Here is a 13,820-nt window from a genome sequence, read left to right as displayed (position 1 = left end):
AATTAGTTGAGCCACTTTTACAATTAGCTAAACATGCATAGAGATGTATAGAGGTTCATGAATAGATACAAAGTGTGTCAGCATGCAAAGGGACACAGCCAGAATGCAGGGTTGTATACACCCTTACCCATTCCAAATAGACCATGGGACTCAGTCAGTTTAGAATTTGTCATAGGTCTACCGAAGACACAATATGGATTTGATTCTATTATGGTGGCGGTCGATCATTTCACCAATATGGCACATTTCATTCCATGCAAAAAAACCAGTGATGCCACAAATGTGGCACACTTGTTCTTCACAGAGGTAGTCAGATTACATGGCTTGTCGAAGTCCATTATCTTGGACAGGGACATAAAGTTCACAGGTCATTTATGGTGAACTTTATGGAAAAATTTAGAAACCAAACTGAAATTCAGCTCAACTTATCACCCGCAGACCAATGGGAAAACCGAAGTCTGGGAAATTTGCTGAGGAGTCTTGTCGGTGAAAATTCCAGAGAATGGGATCATGTGCTTGCATAGGCGGAATTTTCTTATAACGATTCACCTAACAGAAGCATGGGCAGAAGCCCTGTCCAAATCCTATATGGAATGCACCCACATGGAGTATATGAATTACATGATTTGGGTCAGTTGGAGTGTACGAGTGTTGATGGTGAGGATTTCGCAAAGGCAATCAGTGATTTACATGAACAAGTAAAATTGAATTTGTAGGATAGCAGTAAAAATTACAAGCAGAAAGCATATTTGAAAAGGAGGGAGGTACAATTCAAAGTATGATACCTGGTACTAGTACACTTGTGCAAGGAGAGGTTTCCAAAAGGTGAATACAACAAATTAAAAATGAAAAATATTGGGCCTTGCAGAATCCTTCGGAAGATTTCTACGAACTTTTATGAGTTGCAGTTACCTCCAAGTATAATAATCTCAACCATTTTTAATGTGGCAGATATGTACCCTTACATTGTTTTTAATGAAGACGACAGTTCGGAGAGATGAACATGGGACACCCAAAATGAAGAAGAATCGTGGATTAAACAAATGCCTCCAACAAAGCCTTTAGAGATCGATCAGATCCTAGACACACAAGTGGCCAGATAGGCTCAAAAGAAGGAATATTTATGGTATCTGGTCAAATGGAAGAACCATCCTATTGAGGATAGTTCTTCATTGGACACTGGCCAGATTCAAAGAGCCAGATACTATTAAAGAGCTCATGGACAGGAGCCATGGGTTTAATTTTCAACGGGAGCCTGATGCAGGGGCATCCAACTAAAAGGCAAAAACTTGAATTGACTTCTTCTGCTGGAGAGAAGAATATATTTGTGAATTTTGTCTCATTTTTATTTTTATTTAAATTTGGACTGACACATCCATTTTCATTTAAAATTAATGAAACAATAAATTAGGATTAGTTAAATACTAATAATTTGTTTTAAGAAACTATTAGGTAACTAGAAGAGAGTTTCTCAACTGTGAGAAAACCCTGGCAGGGCATAAAATCCAAACCAGATCCCCATTGTGAGGGTCTGCCATTTCTTAGGAGAAAGAGAAGAGTTATAAATTGCATTAAATATTTTGTGTGTATGTGAAAGCAATTTAAATATAGACTTCTTCTATAGGTAAAGTGATTCTTTTTTCTGTGCACAAGTGATGAAATGTTAATTAAGATATGGCTGTGAGACTTTGATAATTAGGCAAACTACAAAATCTCCAAGCACAACAACATTAAAGAAATTTCATGAAGAATAGCGTACTAGAACATAAACTACAGTTAAAGCAAACCCAACAAATATCATACGCTTCGAATTTAAATGACAGTTACATATACAAATAATATTCAAGCACTATCCTATACAATTTGTTTCTATTTCTTTAAACAGTCCAATACATGCACAAAATCAAATAGCAAAGAACATTGCTAACCCAGAAGAAAACCATCGAACCTCCAAGAGTTTAAATCTATATAAAAAATTTAGTTCGACAGCGAGGGTTTGTACCTGGCCTTTTGAAGACATATAGACCATGATCGAAATCCCCATGGGTTTTCCTACTTTGCACAGTTAAATCAATAGTCTAGTTAAAAAAGGGTCCTACCTTGTTCCAAGTCGCAAAATACCAAGGACGAGGTAGTGGAGCAAAATTCTCCCAAGTCCAAGACCTACACATAGCAACCAATAACCAAAAAAAGCTTTCATAAAAAAAGGTTGACTAGTTGAAATGAAGCGACAGAGAATAGCAGAAGGAGGGAAGAACCAAAAACTTACCTGAAGAAGCCTAACCGCGAGTTAGAGGATGAGGGGCTAGTGCCATACCAAGATGATTTTAATCGAGCACAAGAAATCAATGGATTTTACCTCCTCACCAAGGAGCCTGATGGTAAGAAGCAAAAAAACAATGTTTGACAGTGGAAACCAGAACAGGCAATTACCTGTGCAAAGTTTACTGAGCCACCCTTGGAAATGGTAAGAAGAAAACCCTATTGATACACAGGACCAGGATCAAGAAAAATCCAAAATCAATAACCACATAGAACAGAATACGACAGAGTATAAACCAGGCAACCAAAGTAATAAAATTGTAGTGTTATCAATAAAATTTATACCTCAACGAACCAACAAATATTCCACAAGAAAGTATTGAGATATTGCGTACACATAGTCGAAGGACCGAACTGAACAAATAGGCAAGCACAGGGTTGAAGATGCCCACTCAATTTTCCCCTCTCGATAATTGCAACGAAAAACGAAAATGATACAATTGTAAACCCTAAACTCTTTGTCAATTCAACTCAGTTGTGAAGGCTAACCATCGTTACAGAATGAAGGCCCGTTATAAGGGGTAGGGTAAAATTAATTACAATCAATAATTTCAATTAATAACCATTACCATAACCAACAAATATCTGTGGGAGTTAAGTCGCATACTTAACACTTCTTCCTCGAAGATTGCCACCAACTGGGCAGGCTTCTAGGAGTCATGTAGCAGGTATATAATGTTTTTTTTTGTGGGTTTTTGTCGATTCCACTTCCTTAAGGTCACCTAATAGCTTTAATCCCATTATAGTAGTCTCTCATTGCATATTTACCCTGGTTAGTCGGTAACTTCGGTAAATGTGGGATGAGGGTGTTACAATACTTTTGGATGCTTTCTTTAATTTATATATATTTAACTTATATATTAATTTTTTTCTAATTAATAATAATAAAATATTTAAAATATAATTATAATTTTTATGCTTATAACTATAAATTGATGTATATTAGCATTTACCAACCATTTAGTGTTTCACTAGTAATAATAATATATAAATTTAATGTTTTTGACATTCCTAGTAAATCAATCAAAGTAAACGAGTAGATTTTATCCATAGAATATCAAGTTTGAATTGATACTTTTTGAACTGGAGCAAACCCTAAGAGAAATTAGGGGTGATCATATTTTCCTATAACAAATCAAATTATACAATTTTACAAGAAATAAGAAAATCTAATTCTATTAACAAAGGAACCAATTGAAAAGACAAATACAATCTCTCATTCACTAAATATATTTTAAAAAAGAAAGTCTAAGATCTATATGTGACCTAGAATACATCTTATTGAGGGCATTTATGTCCATGGTATGTAATAGCTCTTAATAATATTCATACTTCTAGTGGGAAACCGTAGATTTCCTAAAGAGGTCATATATGATGGTTGGAAGTTCCACATATAATTCTTGATTTAAGAATACTCATTCAAGACTTAAGGCCCTTGTTTTCCTCCCCCAACGTTTATCAAGCTTACTCTTCTACGGTGCATATTACCTCGTAAATATTTTCACATTCCTAGTTGGAGTACAATGTGTCCCTATAAATACCATGCGTGGTTATTTGAGGCATTTTCCATGGTTCTCAACCTCTATAAGAATCATTGATTTTTTTATGCCTCTATTTGATTCCTCAACCATTTTAAAGGCACCAATATCCATCCTTAGTGGGAGACACCTCCTTATAGTGTTTTTATTCATAGTCGGAGGCCAAGCATCCCCTATATAGGTTATACATGCTGGTTTAAGGACTTGATCAAAAGTCTTTGATATGAGAAAGCACATTTAGGGCTCCATGCCCTCCATTATTTTCCTCCCAAACCATTCTCAAAGTTCTAATATTAGTTTATGGGATGAAATATCTCTTAAAAATGCTCACATTCTTAGACAAAAAGCAAACTCTACTATATACGTAATGTGGGGTGATTTTAGGCCTTGTTCATACTTGTTCAAGTAGTATCAGTAAATACTTGAGTTAATTACATTCATCTCCCAAACATTTTTAGTGTCTTCAAACCCATCTAAAAATCTTCTAAAAGCCATATAGAGTAAACATAATTTTGTGTATATATATATATATATATATATATAACCTAATTAACTATAGTGTTGTGTGTCATGTTAGACATTTAAAAAAACAAAGATTATAACATCATTATATTGTAATTTCAAGTAATGATTAAATTTTCCTACATACTGGAAACCTAAATTACAGCATAGAACTTTGTGCCACATAGCATAATGAATTTATTGGAAATATTGAGAGGGAGGGGTGAATCAATATTTCGTTTCCAATTAAAATTTACTTAATTTATTCTTTCATTTAAATTCATCTGGCCAAGTACTTCATTAGCCAATCATAGTGTTATATCTTATTCAAAGAAACATAAGCAACATTAAAAGTAATACCATAGGAATCAAAGCATATCAACCCAAGTGGACACCAATAGTTTAGGTGGAAACCGAATGTGGGAGAAAACAACTATTGTTGTGGTTTTCTATTCTTCTATTATTATAATGAAAAATAATTCACTACATCATGATCTTGTACTGGTGCAAACAATTGTAAGTACGCTAGCTACCATACACAAGTGACTACAACCTCCACTCATTTACCATCTCCTACTGGAAGGAGGCTCCTACCTCCTCACTGAACGCTCCAACCCCCAGTACTTTGTGGATCATGTTTCATAAAGTTTCATAGTTGATAAACCTTTCAACCATCAAACAACATGTAGGTCTCCTTTCATCTATTTTCAAACTAGACCCACACCAACAATAAGCCCAAACCAAACATCAACTGAAGCATTGAAGATACTAAATCATTATAGCACTGTAAACCAACAAAATAATTGAAACACTAAGTCATCAACAGAAGCAATTCCAATAATTCCAATCACTGAAGAAAGAAAATATCCTAATCGAATTAATAGTCAAACCTATTCATCAGTACTAAAAGATACCAAGGTTGTCAAACAATATAAAGAAACAACATATATGTCACCGTGAAACTATGTTTTTTCAAACCAGATAGTCAAGTCCTGAGTTTTATACTCAACAACCTAATATTATTTTTCATACCAAACTCATAAAATAAAATCCTTTCAACTCTTGCCATGAAAACCAAATGTTATCAATCAAATAACAGATCAACCTCATAAGTCTAGAAGAGGAAAAAAATAGCAGCAAATATAAAGCATCAATCATCAACAAGGCATACTATTGATCTACCATACTAATGAGAAACTATGGCATTAGTTCCTAGATTCAGATCTATCATGTTATAGACAATAACAAGTATTGAACCATACTCTTTTCTATCATCAATATGAAGCAATCCTTGCATATTGTATCATTGTAAACAAAATAATGTTAAGTGATGGAAATTTCATTGTGATCAATAAATATCCCAAAGATCCATGCAACACAAATTTATTTGTTAGCAATTTAATTCATCATCATAACATAAATCATGTTTAGATCACTGGATCTACTCCTCCTGAACCTCTATCATAGATGAACAACTCAATGAATGTGCACACCCAATGGCTTTCATCTCTCCTTTTATAGTAATTTGATCCCATCAATAATAAGGAAAAAAATGGTGATTTCTAATTACCACAGGCACAAGAACCATTTTAAAGATTTGGCCACACCAATATGGCCCTCCATGTGAAATCTAATGAGTAAAACAATCAAAGTGCCTAAATTTATTATAGAAAAGAACTTTATTTGACCCTTGGATTATAGTGGTATAACCCCAAATCAACGCATGTCCAATAATATAGGCACACAATTATTAAAAAACATATGCCCTAATATTAAACTCAACCCTTTGTCGCCCCATTGGCTTTTATCATATGTCCCAAAGGCTTTCTCTAACCTTATCTCTCTCTCTCTCTCTCTCTCCATATATATATATATATATATATATATATATATATATATATATATCATTGCCTCGTTATAATTCCTTCCAATGTAAGCCTATTCATTGTAGTTCAAGGAGTCAAAAGAGAAATTTAAATACAATCTCTATGTTGTAATCCATTCAGATGGGAGCCACCTTTAATTTGTCCCTAGTCACTACCACGTGAGTTCGTTCACATGAGCCCAATGCGCTGGATTTATAAACTTAACATAACTTCCTGTATTAATCACCCTTTGGATTGGCCCATTGTAAATTCTTGCTTAGTTAATTCCACATGAACCCTCTTATATATCATAGAGTGATGCAAAGTTGACTTAATAGAACCCTCTCGGTAGACGCCTCCATGGAGGGCCTACCTTTACGACATGAGCCCATTCGCTGTGACACGACTTGATGGATAGAGGGATTATAGAAACCTCTATAGTTAAGCCTCTGGGTGAGGCCTTCTTTACCAAGTAATATGCACTTGCTTGGTAAATTATCATCAAATATAGATCTCCCCCGAAGACCTTATCTTTGGTTCAATTTAGGAGATGGAAGAGGCATAAATGATGCCTAATCTTTGGCAAAGATATTCAAATGTGTCACAAAGAAGAGGTTTGGTGAAAAGGTATGTAAGTTTTTCCTTCGAAGGAATACATTAGAATTTGATGTTTTGTTCTAGCACTTTCTCTCTAAGAAAGTGATATTTTATTGGAATGTGCTTGGTATTAGGCTGAATGACATGAATTTTAGATATACTAATGGCACTTGTTTTATCACAAAAGATAGGTATAAGTTTATGACAAATGACTTCGATATCTTGTAATGTTCAAGCCATTCATATAATTTGAGTGTGATGGAAAGAGATATTAGGGTTAACCAAAATCCCGTTTCCTTAAAAAAATCGATCATGGACCTGTGGGTTATGAGCCCACAAGTCTGTCGGAAGCTTTCTTTAGGCGTTAAGGCTTTAAAGTCATGGACCATTCAACTATCAGAGGTGTTTTACACTATCAGGAGCTTTAAAATATGCTTTTAAGCCTTAAAACCCACGGCCATACATTAATCAAATTACAAAGGAATAATGGGGAAAGACCCGCTCCGACACACATAACCGGATATCAAAACTTATAAACCCACCTCTATCTTTATCAGTGGGTCCACTCTTATCACTTTTCACTATGTTATGAAACCAACTCAAGAAAAGATAGAAAAGATAGATCAATGCCTTAGAATTCAACCTCTTCAAGGGGGCAACCTCCTTTACATTACATAAATGAACAATTCCTGGATGATATAAATGAAAAGACCTCCTTTCTATATATAGGAGTCTAAGGGGTCATAACATAATCAGAGCCGACATAACAATAATAATGTAAGGGCACAATAATAACAATAGTGGGCTTCTATGGGGCACAATAGTAACAATATGGGCACTACATGGGTACATCAATATAATAAGTGGGTTATAATAATAACAATAAGGGGTTACACTAGTAGTATAGGGGCCTAACATGCCCCTCTCCTTCAAAAAGTGTTGTCCTCAATGCTTGAGTAGTTCCTGATGCTTCTGTATAAAATTATTGTCCTCCAATGTGGAATATTCAGCGGGTAAGTTCTTCCACTTGATGAGATACTCTGAAATTGATAGATTTCGTATCTGTCGGGTTCTTGTTTCTGTGACTACTCCTGGTTCCAATATGATTTTTCTTTCCTCTTCAATTTTTGGCAATATTGTTTGAATTGGGATCTTTTGCAACTTTTGAATAAGTGGCCATACTTCTTCGTCCTTCTTCCATTCATCCCTTGCTTCGTTTATCCAATCTGGTTGGATAATATAAATAGCACAAAACAATGCTTCCACATCCTCATCCTTGAAGAGTCTTCCCATTCGGTAAGGTCATCGTTTTTTAAGTGCATGTAGTATTGCCAACATTTCCTTCTCATAAATAGCTTGCTTGAGATGTAGCAGTAAAAATACCCAATCACCTACATCAAAACATTTTTCACTACGATGTTGATCTACCTGTTGTTTCGTTTGGTTTTGCACCGAAGTGGCATTATCCTTTAAAAGTTGGAGAACTTGTTGTTGATGCTCGATGCGATCTTTCAGTGCTTGAACCTTTTTCTTCTTGATATGTCCTTCTATCTCTAGAGTTTGAGGAGTGGTAATTTCTTCCAATCCTTTACAAGATATGGTCGGATTTATTTCTTGATGCTCGATGTGATCTTTCACTTCTTGAACATTTTTCTTCTTGATGTGTCCTTCTATCTTGATAGTTTGAGGAGTGGTAATTCTTGCCAATGCTTTACAAGATATGGTCTGATTCATTTCTTCTTTCTCTGGGGTGGTGTCCTGGAGTATATCCTCTTCTTTTGATGTTTCTTGATCCTTTTCTTCCTCCTCTTCATATTCTATGTAAAATAATTTCTTCTCAGCACACCTATGACCTTTAGTGCATTTGCTATCACAATTGTAACAAAGCGCTTTTTCTCTTTTTTCTTCCAATTGTTGTGGTGTAGCCCTTGTAGGTTGTGGAAGGCTGGGAGAAACAACACTTCCATCTTTATAGTTGTGAGGGGTGCACTTCTTGGTTTCCATAATTTTGCTTTCCACTATGTCACAAAGCCCTTTTACTCTTTCCAATTGTTGTGGTGTTGCTCTAAAGAAGGTGTTGCTCTTTGTATCCTCATAATGTGCTATCATTTCCTCCGTGAAAATTGACCACGTAACAAGTTTTTTTACGAGAACAAATCCCGTTGTACCATAAAAATTGATCTGGTTCTAAATATGAAGATGCAATACATACCTTTTGTAACAGTTGTACACCATGTAGATCAAAATATTGCTCCATCTGAAGTATCCAATTTACCGGATCCTTGCCATCAAACTTCCTCATCTTGCTTTCTCTTGATTTTAGGAGCTCGACCTTGAAATGACTGTAACTCTGTACTTTCAGATCTTTAAGTTCTGAAATTGTGAACTGTAGTAGCCCTCTATGTCCTCTTTCCAATGCCACCAGTCTGATCCAAATTGGATTCTCTAAGAAAGCGTTATGCACAATCTCCCAAGATGACCTGATTATAGACCTTTCCAGAAGAGTGAACTTGTATGAAGTGCCACGTGTACAACTTTCGACCTTTGGTTCTAAAAACGATATACAAGAAACTACAATCTGTCCTCTTTCTGTAACTTCTTACAAAATTTCAATATGATTCCTAGAGAGAAAGTTATGACGATTTTACCTAGGTCACCTGTTTTGAATGTAATTCAGGAGTCTGCAAAAAGACCAACTTCCTCAGAGCATATCTCCGCAAATATCACCCGAAAAGATCTGAAATTCGGACCCAAGGTTCAGCGTGATTTCTTCTCAAATGGGTTTTTTTTGTGACTTCTGAAACGTCACAGAAAAAAAAGTTATAGCGAAAATGCCACGATGACCTGTTTGGAGCAGCGAAACCCTAGAATCCAAAGCTCTGATACCAAATGTTATGAAACCAGCTCAAGAAAAGATAGAAAAGATAGATCAACGCCTTAGAATTCAACCTCTTCGAGGGGGCAACCTCCTTTACATTACATAAATGAACAATTCTTGGATGATATAGATGAAAAGACCTCCTTTCTATATATAGGAGTCTAAGGGGTCATAACATAATCAGAGCCGACATAACAATAATAATGTAAGGGCACAATAATAACAATAGTGGGCTTCTATGGGGCACAATAGTAACAATAGGGGCACTACATGGGTACATCAATATAATAAGTGGGTTATAATAATAACAATAAGGGGTTACACTAGTAGTATAGGGGCCTAACACACTACACCGCTCAAACCTCTGCCTTCTTTGAAAATCTGACTACCTGATCATTGATCGGTTTATTGGCAAAATCGCCACATCACTCGTCGGCCATCGACATTACATCGTTGCCAACCTTTCATCTTCTGAAATGCGATTAGCGATACCATAAGGGCCGTCGATCTGACTTCTAGTCTGCCAGTTGTGATTTAATCTCATATCGCTATCACTCTATTAAAAATCCCATTCTAATATCACCAAGTAACTTTCGCCAATGCGCTATAAAGTATTTTTCCCCATGCGACTTGATCTGGACCATTGATCCATATGATCTAATGGATTGTGTGCATCTACGTTGCTTCCTTCTTAACTTATTTTTTTCTCCCTTTCATGGATTCTGTGTTAAACACAGCTATGCCACAGCCTCATCCATTCTCTGTTACAACGTGCACAACACTCAGGCAACAATTAATTATGATAATTTGGATTGCCATCCATCCTTTCAGTGGTCGATGGTTAATCAACACACTTGTAAAATGGATTTAAAACATTAGTGCATATATATATTTAACAGAGCTAAAAAATGGAAATAATACACACACTCACGGAGGCCACAGAACACATATTTATTATACATATATAGGCTTTTGTTACATGCTAAGGAATTTCAGCGTTAGAACCCTTCTACCCTCGACTACATCAATCTATGCACTCATTACACAATCTCTATCTATTTCTCTGTCTATTCTATCGAAAGCGCAAGTTCATCACACACACACACACACATATATATATGGGAACATTGGTTCATCGTTACATGAATATTGGATCGGATCACTATAAAGGATCCAATCAATCCTCTCCTTGATCTCCTCTGACAAATAGCTCCATAATGCATGCATGGCAGATTATAATTGATAAGTCTCCTCGAGACTTTATACATTCCATCTTTTTCTCCATTTTACAACAGAAATGTCCCTATTTTGCTCCCTAGTCCACGTCCTCCTCTTTTCTCCACTTTGGATTCCTCCTTTTTACTAGGAGTGCTCGATGCTTCTACATCAGACTCCCGAGGCACAAAAATTTATGACCTCCTCATCATATGCTTCTCCTTGTCCTTTGCAATTCTACCCACTTCACTTCTTCAGTGGAACTACTTTTATTATCTTTGTGAGTTGCAACCAAGCGTCTGCAATAACAGTCTCCTTCTACTACAGGATACCTCACCAAGCTCTCCTCACTCAATCTTTTGGCATACTTTAGGTTCTCTCCTTTGGAACCATATGAGCACTCCATGCTCTAAGTTTGTTGCAATCTTCTCACCTTCGGCTATCGTTCTCTGTGTGACAGTATGACCATAACTCTCCATACCCTAAACCATTGTACCTCCTACTCCTTCTTTTTTTCTCTCTGGAAATCCTTTCCCTTCCATTGCATGTAGAATCTTCTTTTGCTCTGATATCAAATGATGGAAATGAGAAATTGGGGGTTAACCAAAATCCTTTTTCCTTTAAAAAATTGATCCTAAGGCCTGTGGATTATGGCCCACAAAGCCTATCAGAAGTGTTGCTTTAGGCTCTAACCCCTTTAAATCATGGACTTACATTGGACCCAGACCATATAACTCTATTGGCCTTTTATACCATCGGAATCATACATATGGGCCTTAAGCCTTAAGCCCCCTTTAACCATTCAACTATCGGGAGCTTTAAATTAAGCGTTCAAGCTTTAACCCTTCGACTACACATATTATGAAATACATGGGAAAACAATGTAAATCCCACTTTGAACTATATGTCTGATTTCAAAAAACATACACCTGCATCTATAATGGTTATCAGGTCCGTTCTTTCCCACTGCTCTGATGCTGACCTCCGACTACCGACAAATCCGACCACTGATTGTCGTTCGACTTATCGACGATATCACATTATCGGCCCATCGTCATATCAGTGTCCCATTGCCACCAATCTTTCACCTTCCGAAATGCAATTAGCAATCCCATCAAGGCCTCAAGTCTGACTTCTGGTTTGACGGTTAGGTTTTAATTGCATATCGCTATCACTCTATTACAAAGGCTATTCCAATTCGCCGATGCGCTATAAAGTTTTTTCCCCATGTGACTTGATCTAGACCATTGACCCATATGATCTAATGGATCCTGTGCATCCGTGCCACTTCCTTCTGAACTTAATTTTGTTCACCCTTTGGTGGATTTTGTGTTAAACACAGTTATGCCATAGCCTCAGCCATTATTTGTTATGACGCACACAACACTTAGGCAACAATTAATTATAATAATTTGGATTGTCATTGATCCTTTCAGTGGTCGATGGCTAATCAACACACTTGTAAACAGATTTAAACCATCAACGCATATATATATTTAACATAACTAAAAAAGGGAAGTAATACACAGACTTGCAGATACCACCGAACAAATATTTATTATACATATACAGGATTTTGTTACATGCTAAGGCATTTCAGCCTTAGAACCCTTCTCCCCTCGACTACATCAATCTATGCATTGATTACACAATTTCTATCTTTTTCTCTGTATATCCTATTTAATGCGTAAGTTCATCACACACATATATATATGGGAACATTGGTTCATAATTACAAGAATATTGGATCGGATCACTACGAAGGATCCGATCAATCCTCTCCTTGATCTCCTCTAACAAATCGCTCCATAATGCATGCATGGTAGATTACAATTAATAAGTCTCCTCGAGACTTTATCCATTCCATCTTTTTCTCTCTTTTAAATGAAAAGGTCCCTATTTTTCTCCCTAGTCCACGTCCTCCTCTTCACTCCACTTTGGATTCCTCCTTTTTACTAGGAGTGCTGGATGCTCCTACATCAGAGTGCAGCAAGCACCACCTACAATAATTTTTTCTTCGACTATTGATAAAGCAATGGAACTTTGTTTCTTATTAAACCAAGAAGCTAGACGTGAGCCCAAATAAAATTATCCTCCACTAGTACTTTTTTGATCCTCAACACTACCTACCCAATTTGTATTTATATAAGCATGTAGTGGAAAATCTGTATTCTTTGGGTATCATAGTCCAAGATGTTGAGTTCCCTTTAGATACATGAATATCCTCTTCATTGCCTTGATATGTGTTTCTTTAGGATTTTCTTGAAATCGCCAAGTATGCCAACTTCATGCATAATGTTTGCTTGTGTACCTATAATCTAAAGTAAGCTACCAATCATGGACCTGTATTCAGATTTGTTAACAATTGGAGAGTCATATTTTTTACTGAGGCCACATCCTATTACCATAACTGTACATATTGATTTGCAATCTTATAACCCATATTTTCTCATATTTTCTTAAGATGCTTGTTTTTTGAAAGTAAGATACCATTTTTAGTTTGTCGCACCTATAAACCAAGAAATAATGTTAGCTCACCAAGTAAAGACATCTCAAATTCTTGTTTCATGGTTAAAGCAAAACCTTGGCCCATTATGTCGACACTGCTCCCAAAAAAGTTGTCATCAACATAAACTACAGTCACTGGTTTATACATATATTACTATCTGCATACCCTTTCTTGAATCCTTGTTGTTGTAGGTACCTATAAATACGATAATACGAAGCTCGACAAGCCTATTTCAACCCATATAATTCCTTCTTAAGTTTTCAAAAAATATTTTTATCATTTTCAATCATAAAACCTTCAGGTTGTTTAATATAAAATTCTTCTTCCAAGTACCCATTTACAAATGAAGATTTAACATCCATTTGATATACTTTAAAGTTAAGAAAGTTGGGAAA

Source organism: Pinus tabuliformis, chromosome 4_1, assembly GCF_031772625.1.
Source record: "Pinus tabuliformis cultivar Carrire ecotype Pingquan chromosome 4_1, CPIR1, whole genome shotgun sequence".
In the NCBI taxonomy this organism is placed as follows: domain Eukaryota; kingdom Viridiplantae; phylum Streptophyta; class Pinopsida; order Pinales; family Pinaceae; genus Pinus; species Pinus tabuliformis.
The sequence above is the reverse complement of the archived record's forward strand: the minus strand, read 5'-3'. Positions refer to the sequence as shown.